This window comes from Aedes albopictus, chromosome 3 (assembly GCF_035046485.1).
Source record: "Aedes albopictus strain Foshan chromosome 3, AalbF5, whole genome shotgun sequence".
Classification (NCBI taxonomy): domain Eukaryota; kingdom Metazoa; phylum Arthropoda; class Insecta; order Diptera; family Culicidae; genus Aedes; species Aedes albopictus.
The window spans coordinates 405,139,860-405,152,171 of NC_085138.1; positions in this window are offsets into that span (position 1 = coordinate 405,139,860).

Here is a 12,312-nt window from a genome sequence, read left to right on the forward strand (position 1 = left end):
TTGTTGGACTGGACAGAAAGTGTGGAAAAGCGGGCATCGAGCGGCTACCTTCTACCAAAGCTGTGGCACCACCAATGAACTGGGAACAGAATTTATAGTGTTGGGCAAGATGCGACAACGTGTGATCGGGTGGCAGCCGATCAACGCAAGGATGTGCATGTTGAGAGTTAAGGGCCGTTTCTTCAACTACAGCATCATCAACGTCCACTGCCCACACGAAGGGAGACCTGATGACGAGAAAGAAGCGTTCTACGCGCAGTTAGAGCAAACATACGATGGTTGCTCGCCGCGTGACGTGAAAATCGTTGTCGGCGACATGAACGCGCAGGTAGGAAGGGAGGAAATGTACAGACCGGCCTGCACGTCGTATCGAACGATAACGGCCAGCGATGCGTAAACTTTGCAGCCTCCCGTGGTATGGTAGTCCGAAGCACCTTCTTCCCCCGCAAAGATATCCACAAAGCCACCTGGAGATCCCCCGACCATCAAACAGAAAACCAAATCGACCACGTTCTAATCGACGGTAAATTCTTCTCTGATATAACCAACGCTCGCACATACCGTAGTGCGAATATAGATTCGGATCACTGCTTAGTCGCTGTATGCATGCGCTCAAAACTTTCGACAGTTATCACCACGCGTCGAAGTCGAACGCCGCGGCTCAACATCGAGCAACTTCGTAACGTAGAAGTGGCTCAAGACTACGCGCAGCAGTTAGCAGTGGCCCTACCAACGGAAGAGCAGCTTGGCGCAGCTACACTTGAAGATGGCTGGAGGGACATCCAATCCGCCATAGGTAGTACCTCGGTTACAGCACTAGGCTTCGCGACTCCGAATCACAGAAACGACTGGTACGACGGCGAATGTGAACAGTTGAAAAACGAGAAGAATGCAGCATGGGCGAGAATGCTGCAACACCATACGAGAGCGAATGAGGCACGTTACAAACAGGCGCGGAACAGGCAGAACTCAGTCTTTCGGACTGAGAGAAGCGCCAGCAGGAAGAACGAGATCGCGAAGCGATGGAAGAGCTGTACCGCGCTAAGGACACACGAAAGTTCTACGAGAAGCTGAACCGCTCGCGCAGAGGCTTTGTGCCGCAAGCCGACATGTGCCGAGATAATCACGGGAATATTCTCACGAGCGAGCGTGAGGTGGTCGAGAAGTGGCGGCAGCATTACGATGAGCACCTCAATGGCGACATTACAGGTACCGAAGGTGGCATGGTAACAGATCTAGGAGTATGTGCACAGGACGAAAGACTTCCGGCCCCTGACATCCAAGAGATTGAGGAGGATGTTGGCCAGTTGAAAACCAACAAAGCCGCTGGAGCAGATCAACTACCAAGCGAGCTTCTAAAATACGGTGGAGAAGCACTGGTGAGAACACTAGCACTACACCTGGATCATTACCAAGATTTGGGAGGAGGATGTATTACCGGAGGAATGGATGGAAGGTATCGTGTGTCCCATCGACAAAAAGGGCGACAAGTTGGATTGCGGGAACTATCGCGCGATCACACTACTGAGCGCTGCCTACAAGGTACTCTCCAAAATTTTATGCCGCCGTCTATCACCGATTGCAAGAGAGTTCGTGGGGCAATATCAGGCTGGATTTATGGGTGAACGCGCTACAACGGACCAGGTGTTCGCCATCCACCAGGTGTAGCAGAAATGCCGCGAATACAACGTGCCCACACATCACTTGTTCATCGATTTCAAATCGGTGTATGATGCAATCAATCGAGAACAGCTATGGCAGATTATGCAAGAATATGGATTCCCGGATAAACTGATACGGTTGATCAAGGCGCCGATAGATCGAGTGATGTGCGTAGTTCGAGTATCAGGGACACTCTCGAGTCCCTTCGAATCTCGCAGAGGGTTACGGCAAGGTGATGATATTGATGGAATAACGTGCTTTCTATTCAACATTGCGTTAGAAGGTGTAATAAGAAGCGCGGGGATAAACACGAGTGGGACGATTTTCACGAAGTTTGTTCAGCTGCTTGGTTTCGCTGATGACATTGATATTATTGCTCGTACATTTGAGACGATGGCGGAAACGTACATCCGACTAAAGAGTAAAGCCAGGCGAATCGGATTAGTCATTAATGTGTCGAAGACAAAGTACATGATGGCAAAGGGCTCCAGGGAGGAATCACCGCGCCCGCCACCCCGAATTCATATCGACGGTGATGAAATCGAGGCGGTTGAAGAATTCATGTATTTGGGCTCACTGGTGACCGACGACAACGACACCAGCAGAGAAATTCAGAGGCGCATTGTGGCAGGAAATCGTGCCTACTTTGGACTCCGCAGATCTCTACGATCGAATAAAGTTCGCCGTAACACAAAGTTAACCATCTACAAAACGTTGATTAGACCGGTCGTCCTCTATGGGCACGAAACATGGACCCTACGTGCAGAGGACCAACGCGCCCTTGGAGTTTTCGAACGGAAGGTGTTGCGTACCATCTACGGCGGAGTGCAGATGGAAGACGGGACTTGGAGAAGGCGAATGAACCACGAGCTGCATCAGCTGCTGAGAGAACCAACCATCGTCCATACCGCGAAAATCGGGAGGCTACGGTGGGCGGGTCACGTCATCAGGATGTCGGATAGCAACTCGACTAAAATGGTTCTCGAGAGTCCGAGTAGTCCGACCGGTACAAGAAGACGTGGAGCGCAGCGAGCTAGGTGGGTCGACCAAGTGGAGGAAGATCTGCGGACCCTACGCAGAGTGCGGAACTGGAGACAAACAGCCATGGACCGAGTGGAATGGAGGCGGATACTATGTACAGCAGAGGCCACCCCGGCCTTTGCCTGACCGGTAAGGTAAGCTGTTTAATGGACTCTTACCACCGGAACAGGCAGTCCGTAGTGTTATTTTTAGCCAATTGTGACAACCGCTACTGATACTACACAGCTATCTAGGCTGATCGAGAAAAGAAGTTAATATTGATGATCAACTCCATACGGACCCGAACAGCCGATCGTATACCGATTTTTCGAAGGAAAAAATTAAAAGTGACGTGTGTTGGAAGTTGTGATGGAACTCTCGGTCGTGTTGCATTGTTCGAAGGAAAAAATGAAAAGTGACGCGTGTTTAGGCCAGGTGCACATTGTCCTTCCTCGTGAAGTGATGAAAATTGATGTACACTTGGTAGCCAACAGTATTGCAGAAAATTGAAGGAGTCAAGGAGTGGTTGCGGTAGTCAGATGACATGGAACTGGGTGGGATCATTCTGATATTTTTCTTTACATCCTAGACGCAGTTGGGGTAATTGCGTTAATGCGTTCTCATGAGGGCTCCTGGAGTCTGGTAATATCTGCAAATTAATAGCTATCTAAGCTAGAAAGTTTATACTCCGTATACTCTAAGTTTAATGCTGTGAGAAGCGCGCGACTATTTTCGTGAGTCGATCGGTTTTCTCGGTAGGGAGATGAGGACGCGAACATTGAATGCGGAAACAGAAGGTTAGGTAAACGAGCAATGCGGTGACGCGTTTAATATTGGACGATCGTTAACGTATGTGCATTGCCCTTACTATCGCGACTAAATAAATCATAATCGGGATGAAGACCGTGTCGTGTATTTTCATATAACTAGTGGATTATATCACCTACCAAAGGTGGCTCCAAGATCCGCACCTTATCCTACCCTACTAACACATACTCCATTATCCACATTGATCTCTACCGGGAAAAACTTGTAATTAAAAGGCATGAAATGTTGCTAATAGGCAAATTGAGATATGAAATTTGTGAAAAAAAATCGCGTTCTGATGGGATTCGAACCCACGACTCCGTATTCGCTAGATCGGCGCTTTAACCAACTAAGCCACAGAACAAGTAATGGTTCTGCGGAATAGAAAGCCAAACTGACTCCGAAGCCGCACCGTGAACAATAGGAGCTTAGATGCCAATCCACAACACACTCGTGTTTGTGCCCATTAACTACAAGTGCAAGCGAATTATTTATATGAAGCCGAGACTTACTCTCGCACTCCGCATACCTAACCACCAGGCAGTTTGTTTTGCTGGTGTCTAATTAGTATGCGTCGAGAGCTCGGCACGGTCGGACGCTCAGACGACCGAACTGCGCCATGTGACGTAAGCAAGAGTACAATGATACATATTGCCCATTTTACTGGAATTTTACCAGATTTGCTGCCATGTCTGAAACATACTAGAAAAACTTGTAATTAGAAGGCACGAAATGTTGCTAATTGGCAACCTCTTGGGACTTCCTCAGGAGATCTTCGCGGGATTTCTCCCAGAGTTACTACCCGAGCAGAAGAAAATAACATGTGAATATCATATCAAGGTATTTATCTTAAATACTACCATATCTTGATATGCCCTTCATTAGGTGGTAATAAGAGGCAAAATAACAAAAATGAATACCAAAATTTTGTATAAATAACACCTAGAAAATAACAAGTCTTGTTATTTTAATAATGAATGCATACCTAAAATTTGAAGTGCTGTATTTGTTATTCCAAAGTTATTGAGTAACAAACTAATAACATGTCATGTTATTTAATGTTTCATTTGTTCGATGACTTCATGATGTAATAGCAAATCTTGTTCTTTGGTTATTTTCACTGCTAAACCAACAAATACTACATCAATACCAAACTCTGCTCAAATACCTCCAACTGTTATTGTGATGTTCTCATAACATTTCGTAGAATAACGCAGCAATAACAATTTTAAGTATTAGAGCACATGTTGCTCTTCGCATGGTATTTGTAAGGTATGCCCTTCTGCTCGGGTACCGGAGCTGTTTCTGGGATTCCTACTACAGCACTGCCAATGAGTTTTTCATGAATTTTCTTAGGAGTTCTTTTCGTGATTTCTCCAAAGTTAATCACGTAAATACTTCAAGAAGTTTTCGTAAGATTTATTCTATAATATCTCCCTGGATTTCTATCGGAGTTTCACCCGGGACTCAGATGATTCTTTCCCGGTGTTGAAATGTCTCTCAGAGTTTTTTTTTTAGAATCCTGGTCTTTTCCTAATACATATTTTTTTATCGGAGTGCCTTGTGGATTTTCTGTAGGAGTTATTGCTGATATGGAGTTATTCCTGTTATTTCAATAACTGGTACACTATGGCGAAATAGGGTGCAAGGAAGCCAAAATTTTAAGGAAAATCAATTATTTCTATCATAATTTTAGCAAATTATAAAGTTTGAATGATTGCAATATTTTTTATGAACATGATCTTTCGTTCACAATTTTTTTCCTGTTAATTTGCAGCGATAATGGTTGAAAATCAACTATGGCGAATTTGAGGCACTATAGCCATAACTGGTACACTGAGCCTAATCACGAGAGAAAAATTAAGCAAATTTAAGGAGGAATTCAGAAAATCGATAAGAAAAATCACGGGAGAAACTACGGGCGACATCCCGCGAGAAAATCCAAGACAGGTATTGGAAAAGTCTCTGGAAGAAATATCTGGAAAAAACTTCTATAAGAATAAACTTAAGAACAAACTCGAGAGAAACTGTTTAAAAGTAATCCTGGAAAACCACTAAGAGAAATTCCTGAACGAACTTTGGAAAATTTTTGGAAGAATCTCCTAGAGGAATCCAGCGAGAACCTCGGGAAATATATCGGAAAAATGTCTAGAAGAAATCCCGGGAGGTACTACAGCAAAGACCACAAAAATAACCCCTGCAGAAATTCAAAAAAAAAAAATCGGGAAGAAATCTTTTTTGAAGAAAAAAAATTTCTTGGGAAAGTGCGAATGAATTTAAAGGATGAATTACGGTAGGAATCAAAGGAGGAATTTAAGAAAGAACCGTGTATAGAGTTTTGAGAGAAATCTTCGAAGAAATTTCGAAACGAATGTTTTTTTCTGATTTTTTAATGTCCATGGATGTAATTTCTTCCAAAAGAATGTTCTTATAAGAATTCAACAATTTGGTGGAATTTCTTGGATTTTTCCCTTTTCCCTGACAACTTTCACTTAAATTTTGAGAACATTTCTGTACAATTTCTAAAAAGAATGGGGAACGTACAGCTATGTTCATAAAAATAACAGTGGGAGCAGATTTCCATACAAAATGCAAACTTTGACATGCTGCAACTTTGTCCTCCTACGAACGATTGAACTGAAAACTTAAGAACGAGCTACAAATACTTATGCTGAATATTATTACAAACAAAAATCAGAAAATTTTGACGTACTTGGAAAAAAGTTGAACACTGTGAAATTGTTCAAAATAATAGAGAGAAACAAAAAAAATGAATTATAGTTTCCTTGAAGCAGAAAGAAATATTTTCACACACTATTCGAGCACTTCACAGAATCTCTCCATAGATATGTTCCTCCACGTAGTCCTCTAGGAAATGCTTAGGATTTATTCAGACCTTTCTTTAGTGATTGTTTCATAAGTTTTGCCGGTGATGTTTCAGGAGTTTCTCCTAAGAAGCACTTACCAATCTCTGCAAAAATAACTGCAGAATGTATCCCTTGGCATTTATCGAAAAATTTTCAAAGAAATTCTTCGATGATCACCTGGAAAGGGATCTCCTGTTCTCCTGGGTATTCTTTCAAATATTCATCCAAAAATATAATTTTTTTCAGAAATATCTTTGTTTGCAATTTCTGCACCAGGATCTTTGTATGCTACATTTTTAAGAGACTTCTTCAAAAATTCCTTTGTGAATTTCTCCGGGAATCCCTCCTTAATTTTCTCAAGAATTTTTTTTCGGGAATACTTCAAGAGTTCCTCCAGAAGATTCTAAGGATTTTATTTCTAGGATCTAAGGATGTATCTTAAGGAGTCTTTTCAAATATTCTTTCAGGTATTCAACCAGGATTTTCTTTTGTTCAAAGATAATTTCACAAATTGTTTCAGGACATTTTGTCCGTGAAATTTTTCAACAATCGCTTCCAAGAATCATCAAAGGTATCACCAAGGGATTGCTCTAAAATTTTTCCCCGTATTTTTTGTGTAATTCATGCAGGAATTTCTGGATGAATCCAAGGAGATATTTCTGACAGAACCGCAGAAGCAACTTCTACATATAATATTTGTAAATTTCTACAGGAAACCCTGAAAGAATTTCTCAAGCAATTCTATAGGACGAACCTTTGAATAAATTTCCGAAGGAATCACTATAGCTTTTTTGAAAAAAAAATCTATAGATATTTCTGTAAAACTCTATGCCAGAACTTTTGGATAAATCCCTGAAGAAGCCCCTAAAATTTAGAAAAAACAATCTGAAACAATTTCAGAAGCAGTCTAATTAGGAATTTCTGGAAGATTCCTAAAAGAATTTCAGAATACATCTCCAATTGGAAGTATTCTTGAATAAATCTTTAAAGAAATATCTGAAGAAGTTCCATGGCGGAATCACAGATGAAATATCTGAAGGAAAAATTTCTTCCAAACAAACCAGGGGAAATTCCTCGGGAAACCCTTGATGGAATTCCTAAAAAAGCTAATTAGGATTTTTCGGAAAAATTTCTGAAGCATTCGTAGAATAAATTCACTATTAGTTTTCTGAAAGTATTATGAACGTAAATTCTTTTGGGATTTCGGTGGAGAAACGCCTAGATTCTTTAAAAAAAAACACATTGCCGATATTTCTAAGTGGAATTTCTGTAGAAATACCTATGAAATATATCTGAACAAATTCCTTGAAAAATCTGTGGAGAAATTCAAAGAAAATATTTTTGGAGAAAACTCTCGGAGGAATATCTGGAGGAAATCCTAAAAAAGTTCTTGCAGTAAGCTTTGGAGGAATACCTGCCTGAGTCACCCAAAGAAGACTTTCAAGAAAATCTGGAAGAATTTCTGAAGGATTCTCTTGAAGAATCCCAAGAGTAATTCCTGGACACATTTCTGCGGGATTTTTCAATGTTTTAAGTAATACTCGTATAAATTTCTAAGATAAGCTCTGGAAAAATCTATAGAAAAAAAATTTAAAATAATTTCTAAACGAACCCCTGTAGAAAATTTTGAATAAACCTCTGGAGAAATTTCCGATGAATTTCCTTAACGAATTCCTTGAAGAATGTCTAAAGTAACCAGAGTTTCAGCCCAAGCAACATACAAGCCACAGAAGAGTCATGGCAGCGCAGGTTTTAGTTGCTTAGAACTTACTATGCTTTACTTCTGACAAATAAGTATTTACTGACTCTTCTTTGACATGGAGCATTTACAGCTCAACGCTCGAATCGCGTCGAAGCGACCTTTTTCAATTCATATCAAGTTTTGCTCATGTATGAGCTTCTATCTGACAATGTTTTTATATTTTTGTTTTGCAATATTCTTCACCTAACATTTTAGAAGGGCGTATGAAATAAACCTAAACGGAAAATTAATATTCGAAAAGCAAAAGGAACTTTTTTTTTGAGATTTTCTATACCAAAAATAGATTTAACGGACACGTTGCAATGTAAAAGCTATGCATATTTTGTTTATCTCACAGCTAACCATACTTTTAAGTATCAATGTAAACAGCGAATTTAAAAAGGGGCCTCGTTTAATGTCATTTGAGACGGTCTGAAAATTCACATATCTAAGAAATAAGTAGTCCTTTTTTGATTTGATTGATTTGTCTTTATTTAAAAGATTTTCAGCCCTAACCCTTTTTTAATAAAAAAATGTAAAACATGTAATTCCAACGACGATCAATGCAAGTTTCCATGCTATGCTACAGCCACATTACTTAAGCCAAAAGTATTAATACCTTTCCTTTACGTGAAAACCCATCCAATCCAATCTGCGATCAATGGCAGCTCGTAAAAATGTGTATGCCTCCATTAATCGCATACAATCAAATCCAAAACCGCACGACCATCAACGACTACAGCGGCACGGTGCCACAATCGATTACCTGGGTTCCCATACACTTCAACTTGATATCCTAGCTAACCCACCATAACCGGTTTGGGTTTGTCGTTTGTTGTTTTGAAGGGTGGAATAAAGCTCCAACCCCCACCAGCTATAATTGTGTCCCTAAATATTATCTAATAATCGATTATTGTGTGTTGAACAGCCGAGCGCCTCACCGGTTAACAGAGGCATTGAAGCCCTGTCAAACCAACCGTCATCGAGCGAGCACTCGTTGTCTTCTATTCTAGCATGTGGCGCCACGCCACACAACCGTGGAATGGAAAGTGAAAGCCATACTGCGCCATAAATGGATCGGTTGTTTGATGAGCCGTTTAAGTCCTTTGGATATTTTTCCCGAAAGAATTTTTAATAAGAATGCCCAAGCAGAAAACTCCTAACATTATGCAATGGATGACTCACGAAACAGAACATTACAAGTGTGTTTGCAATCGGCTCACTTTGTAAGAGCATTACAAATGCGGGTGGTAATCCCACAAAGTCCTCGCAAAATCTTTGAGATTCAGATTACAATGAATAAATTAAGGACTTACGTGACTTCCTAAACCAGCGTTTCAAATGATTATCGATGGAGGCGATAACGAAGTGGTGGAGCAGCCTAAATTGCCGCTTTCAATCAGTTTGCTGCTCGCGTTTTGGTGGGGAAAATCGGAAACGTCAGGCAGTCGTTGGGGTCGTCGTGTGGCCGTGGTGAAAATTTCCTTTTTTGATTTCTTAGTGCTTCCGTAGAATAGGGACATTCCATGTCGTCGCCGCAGTGTCCTTCAATGCTGAGAGGTCCCAAACCGACGACAACGACGACGACGCACAACCTGGCCAATAAATTATGCTGCATTTTCTGTTGGCCGGTGTCCTATAACCAGTACAGAGCCGACTGGGTCGCTTCTGTTCCGATCCAACGACGGACGGAAAGGGGTCTGCATAAATTTTACATCCGGAGTGTATTTACAAACGGTGAATAAATTATGGAGCTCCTTGGTTTTGACCGTCGTCCACCAAGATAGAAGTTGAAGGGGCAGGAGTTGATTAAGGGTTGTCCGGTTGATGCACGTTTTGTTTGGATAATACACTTACTTCTAAAATGAGTAGAATGAGTCAGCTGAAAGCCGAAGTAGAGGCACACCATGTCCAAGCAAGGAGGGTTCGTTTACTGGATTATTCAGTGACGGAGGTCAAGAAACTTCGGTTGGGTGCTAGGAAAAGCATTGATTTAACTCGGACGACCATTATTTATGTGCCAAGGTGAAACTAGTTATTTTCCGGTTAGCAGCTGTGGTCGACGGGTGTCAAAGTTAGGTTTCAATGGAATCAAAGTGTCCGTTTGTTTTGTTTGTCACATCGATAAGTCTAGTTTCAATTTGCCCATGTGGAACCGGGAAGGGGTGATTGAATTATTGCGTGATATAAGAGAATAAGAGACGAAAACAAAGTCTATTGTAATTTGCAAAACAAATAGGTTTGGCATGGGGGATAATTATTTGACTAAAAAAACCAGTTATTCTCCTTACAAAGATACCAACCTTACCTTGATATCTGGTTGTCTACAAAGTAACTTTACTCCAACGCCGATCATCTTTGTCGGTTCTGGATGATGCTCTTCCAGTTTCCAAGAACGTGTAGGGATCTTCTTCAACCGCGTACAGCAAGCGCGTTCGCGGCCGCCCACGAAGTCGCCGACTTCTACCTGCTGAATATTGTTTTCGCTATTCTTTCTTCCGACATTCGCACTACGTGTCCAGCCCACTGCAGTCTGCATTATTTTATACGTTTCACAATATTCGCATCTTTGACCGAAGCACTTTGTGCTCAAAAACACCGAAAGCTTTTCGGTCTATCTCTTTTAACGTCCACGCCTCGTGACTAGACGCGTGCGCTGCGGCGCCGCTTCGTCGTCACCGACGTTTTCGCTTTTTTTTTTCAAAAATACAAAGCGAGTTTTTTTGTAAACCTTTACGAATTTTCAAAAAAAAAAATCCTGGTGATATTCTGATGAGGTACATAAACACATTCTTTTACATATTCTTGGCACATTTCTTGGAAGATTTTTATGGCCATTTACGTATGACATTCTGGAAGGAGTATATTCTATGGAATTTCCTTCCAGAATCCTTCTAAAAATCCTTTAGAGAAGCCTCCACAAATTTTAGCAATATTTCTTCTAGGAAGCCTTCACAGAAAAAAACAATCATGTAAAATTCAGCGAGAAATCATGCACATAAAGGGAATGCTAGAGTTAGTGCATATTTACGTGAGAAATCATGTAAAATTACGTTACGTTCGTGTAAATTTCCGCTAATAGTCACGTAACCGGTTGGAGTCCATGATGGTTTACGCGATGGTTGGCGGAAAATTACACGATGGTAATGTAATTTTAAATTATATCTCATGTAAAAGTGCACTAACTCTAGCATTCCCTTTATGTGCATGATTTCTCGCTGAATTTTAATTACATCTTTTTTTCTGTGTTCAACACCTACACAGATCGGAAAAAGAGTGTAAAATTCTGTGACATATGATGCACATATTTGGAACGTGGGATATCACAGAAATTTACATGTCATATCATGTAAAAGTCATAAAATCTTCCATTATATGTCATGTAAATCCGCATGACTCTGAGTGTTTACATGACATATAACACAAATTTACATGATATATCATGTAAACCTTCATAACACTAATCATAATTGAATTTTATTGGCTTTTCTCGGTGAACTTAATACTACTCAAAGAAGGAGGGAGTAACGAAAGTTAATTTTCAACTTCTATTCAATTTCTCTCGTCGCACACTTGCGATTCTATCCACCGTTTCTTTCATTACTTTCGTTACTCCCTCCTTCTTTGAGTAGTATTAAGTTCACCGAGAAAAGCCAATAAAATTCGATTATGATAAAGTCATGCGGTGATTAAACCTAGAAAGTTCATAACACTAAGTTTACATGACTAAAATGAACTTTACACGACGTGTAAATCTCATTATTTTTATCTGTGTAGGAAATTCCTTCATGAGTTTTTTTTCAGAAAGTTCACCCGGGATTCTTTCTGAAAACCATTCACGGAGGTCATACATTGTTACAGCTATTTATTTTTATTAAATTAGTAGTTCAGAATTCTTTCACATTTTTTTCCTTGGGAATTCTTACAAAATACCTACCCAACATTTTCAGACATATTTTTTGGGGATGCCTAGAGTTCCTCCATAAGCTTTTCAAAAAAAAATAGAGATTCCTGCATGAGTCCCTCCAGGTATTTCCTAACAAATTCCTCCAAAATTTCTTCGAAGGATACCTTTAGGATTATTTACTTGGATCCTTTAGAACATTTAGAAATTTCTTCAGAAATGATTCCTAGGCAGCTTAACAGAAATTCCATAAGAAATTTCCCGTGAGATTGCTATTGGAATCTGAACATAAGTTCAAGTGTTTCTGTTCC